We start from the raw sequence: 4,046 nt of genomic DNA on the forward strand, positions 1-4,046 counted from the left end.
AACAAGGAATAGAAATTGAGGAATAAGGGTACAATATATTAAATTTGAATAAAGTAATTTTTTTCACTAAATTTCATTAGTTTGGATTCTCATTTTTTTCTAATTTTCATTAGTTTGGATTCTCATTTTAATAAGTAAACTAATTGAAGGGAAATGTACTATTTTTCATTTCTTATTACATTTTAATAATTTAGGATTTCCTCATTATTGTGAATTATCTTCTTTCCTAATATTAGTGAATACCGAAAGAAAAAGGTATCATCCTCATTGAAGATTAACTCAACATATATAATTTTTCTTCATCACTCCCACATATATCAGCAATCCTCAAACTTACAATTACAACTACTATTTTAATTACAATGCTCTCCTGCAGAATCAACTGCTTAAGCACACTCTCCGCGGATCCTCCTTGCCAGCTGAATGTCCTTTGGCATTATTGTCACCCGCTTAGCATGAATTGAACACAAGTTGGCATCATGGAATAGGCCTACCAGGTAGTCCTCCGATGCCTCCTGTAGAGCCAGGAATGCATGGCTCTGGAAACGCAAATCACTCTGTAACAACAAATTCACTATTGCAAATTAGAAATAAATTTGGCACATACCATACACAAAGATAAGGTTTCTCTTGGGTAAAGTTATTTGAAAAAATATACTAAAAACTAATTAACCTTAATCCTTGAGCAATTTCACGTACAAGCCTCTGGAATGGAAGTTTAATATCAAAAGCTCAGTAGTCTTCTGATACTTACGGATCTCCCTACAAGAAATTACAGTATGATTAGCCTTGGGCAACAACCAGGAAATGATGTTTCAATAAATAACATGAATTGATAAATATATACCGAAGGGCAACTGTTCCAGGGCGGTATCTATGTGGCTTCCTATAGGCACCAGTTGTTGGAGCACGCATACGAGCAACCTGTGATGGAGAACAAAACACAGAAATGTTAGGAGAAGATATATCAAGTTAGGAGAAGATAGATCATAATGTATTCTATTATAGGCATTTAATAAGATGTAACCTTGTGTGTGAGCTGCTTTCCAGGAACCTTTCCTCCAATAGATTTACGAGCAGTTTGCTTGGTACGAGCCATCTAAAAATAAAATAAGAATGGCTTTGAATCAATACCTTTGATGAATACTATATGACATACATATAATTAGATAGATTAGAATTCCTGGGAAGAACTTTAAATTGTAATTCATATAGAGGAAAAAAATAAACAGAAATGGTCACTTAATAAATTACCTAGCTATAATTCTTCTTCAAATATTTTGAGGTTTATTTTCTCTTTATCACTTCCTAGTGGATGTATATAAAAGTTTGAAGAACAAATGGGGAGGGGGAAACTGTTTTTATATATGGGGCAGGGGGATTATGTTTTGATTTAACAGTTACAAGTTGCTAATGATGTGCTTAGTAGTTTCTACATGAATTGAGGCTCTTAAGTGTAGTTTTGTGAGTTCCCCACCCTCCATCTGACGGTCTATAATCAATCTTAAAGGTAGGTGCGGATCATAAATCCTACTCAACATGTTCTTATTGGAGTGTTCAAAAATATTTGGATCGAGGATCTTTTATAGATAAAATGGTAATAATTCCAAAATTAATAAAAATCTAGATGATTGTTTGCAAATTATGCAAAAATTTAAAAAGAATATTTTAATTTCTAAAAATAAGAGTAGATTTTTACAAATGGGCTTACTAATAACTAGACTAAATTCACCCGACTAATCACACTCGACCAATAAATTTTGATTATAAAATCCGATACAAATTATGTACAAACTTTTTTGGTTATTACAAATATCACTCGAATTTAACATCATTTAACAATATTTTATAATTTCTGTACCCAATATTTTTTGGGTGAACTAATTTAATATTGGCGAATGAGAAGTATATCGAAGAAATAAATTACATTTATTTATTATAATTTAAGTTATTAGTGAATAAATGATGTTTAACCCGTGTTATATAAGTAGAATCAAAAAAATTGTAATCTTGTACTTAAGAATTTTGTATTTGATCTTAAACCTATATATTCATATATAGATATATATATATAGGTGCATGCAAACTGTCTTTAACTACAAAATTAAAAAAAAACTCATATAAAACTTTGGTTAACACATATATAACTTAAATTAAAATACAATTACATATATTTTACGACAATTAATTTTAAATATTCATAAAAAGTACGTGTAAATTCATATGTAATAAAGTTCTAATATGGTACAAAGACTATAATCTTACTATATGATACAGAGTTTAGTAGTTACATTTGCAAATCAAATCAAACTCATAAACAAGTCAAGTTCTTTCTGAACAGAGTTGAGGTTAATTATTTTTAAAAAAATGAAACGAGATGATCAGAATTTAACGACCGAAAGAATAGTAATGTTCAATATTGATTAATAAACTTAAATCTATATATATTTATTTTTGACGTCGAGGTTTAATATTATGTCCAATCTTATTTTACACTATTTAGAAAATGCTAATTTTAGAAATCGTAAATTACTTTTTAAAATATAGACGTCAAAATTTTATTATGTTCTAATATTTTACTAAAATCGGGTATATGTAAATTACAGGTTATTTAATGATGTTCGTGAAATTATAAAAAAATTGGAGACAAATAAATCATGATTACGATGTTTGATAGTTCTCTTATGAAAAAATTAAGCGTTAAATTTTGAAGTATGAACGACATTTCCATAATAATTAAATTATTAATAAATGACGAGAAAAATATATTTATAAATATATTAGTGATTAGTAATAATTTATCATTTGTAATATATATCATTATAACTAATTTATTATAACAGAATTTTAACTGAGTTCGAGCTGATTCCGAGCTAAATTATTACCGAAACCGGAGTGAGTCCAAGCGATTTCGAGTTTAACGAGCCGAGTACTAGTTTAAAAGAAAAAAGCTCGGCTCTTTTACTCATCCGAACTCATTTTCATGTTTAAGATCGTTTTGACTAAGGAGACGAGACGAACTGAGTTCACTTAAACGAGCCGATCTCCAGTATTGTTCATAATAACTCTGTTTATTTGTAGCCCTACTCATGAATAACTCTGGTATCAAGTTTTTCTTTTGTTGACGTGGTTAGTATGTGTGAGCAAATCTTTACAAATTGACATTTGATTGCATCATCAATATTGTGCTAAATTCAAAATTAAACTATTTAAGTTTACTAACTAAGACTCACGATCCAAAATATTTTTACTTTATTTCTTCTCTAAAAATTATTGTATTTTTATATTTATAAAAGACTAGTAGTAGTAGACTCGGTCAAAAACCCAATATTTCACCAAATAAAATCTGAAGGAATAATAATTTGAAAAAAATGTCACAAAATATTTTAGTTCATGTCCAAATTCTAAAGACAACATATGTTTTCAAGATCGGCATCCTATATTTTCGGATTTGAATCATGCTTCTATTAGAGATGCTGGTGTAGGAGAGGGGCAAATGGGAAAATAAGAAATATGTAGTGGCAGACCAAAGAAAGGAGGAGTAAATGAATGGTAATCTCATGGGTGTAGGAGAAGAGGAGCTAGAATAAGCTTACAATAAGGAATAAAAATGGAGGAATAGGTGGGACAAATATAATGATTAGATGTGAATAAAGTGATTTGTTTTAAAAAAAATTATTAGTTTGGATTCTCATTTTTCATGTGTCTCTTATCAAACAAACTTATTTAAGGTAAATATACTATTTTTAATTTCATAATACATTTTAACAATTTCAGATTTCCTCATTGTGATAATATATCTTGTTTCCTAATATTATTGAATACCAAAAGGAAAAAGCATGTCCTCATTGAAGATTAACTCAACATATATATTTTTCTTCATAACTCCCACATAAATCATCAATCCTCAAACTTACAATTATAGAAAAGTTAGGAGAAGAGAGATCATACTAATTCTATTATAGGCATTTAATAAGATATGTAACCTTGTGTGCCAGTTGTTTTCTCTTAACCTTTCATCCACTAGATTTACTAGGGGTTTGCTA

The 4,046-nt window shown here is 29.0% G+C and overlaps 1 pseudogene; it reads right to left on the bottom strand.

The window, feature by feature from the left end:
* Nucleotides 1-386: 386 nt before the first annotated feature.
* Nucleotides 387-1,099, bottom strand: LOC141703768 (histone H3.3-like; annotated as a pseudogene).
* Between the last annotated feature and the right edge of the window lie 2,947 nt (nucleotides 1,100-4,046).

This window comes from Apium graveolens, unplaced genomic scaffold, assembly GCF_009905375.1.
Source record: "Apium graveolens cultivar Ventura unplaced genomic scaffold, ASM990537v1 ctg7096, whole genome shotgun sequence".
NCBI classification, from domain to species: domain Eukaryota; kingdom Viridiplantae; phylum Streptophyta; class Magnoliopsida; order Apiales; family Apiaceae; genus Apium; species Apium graveolens.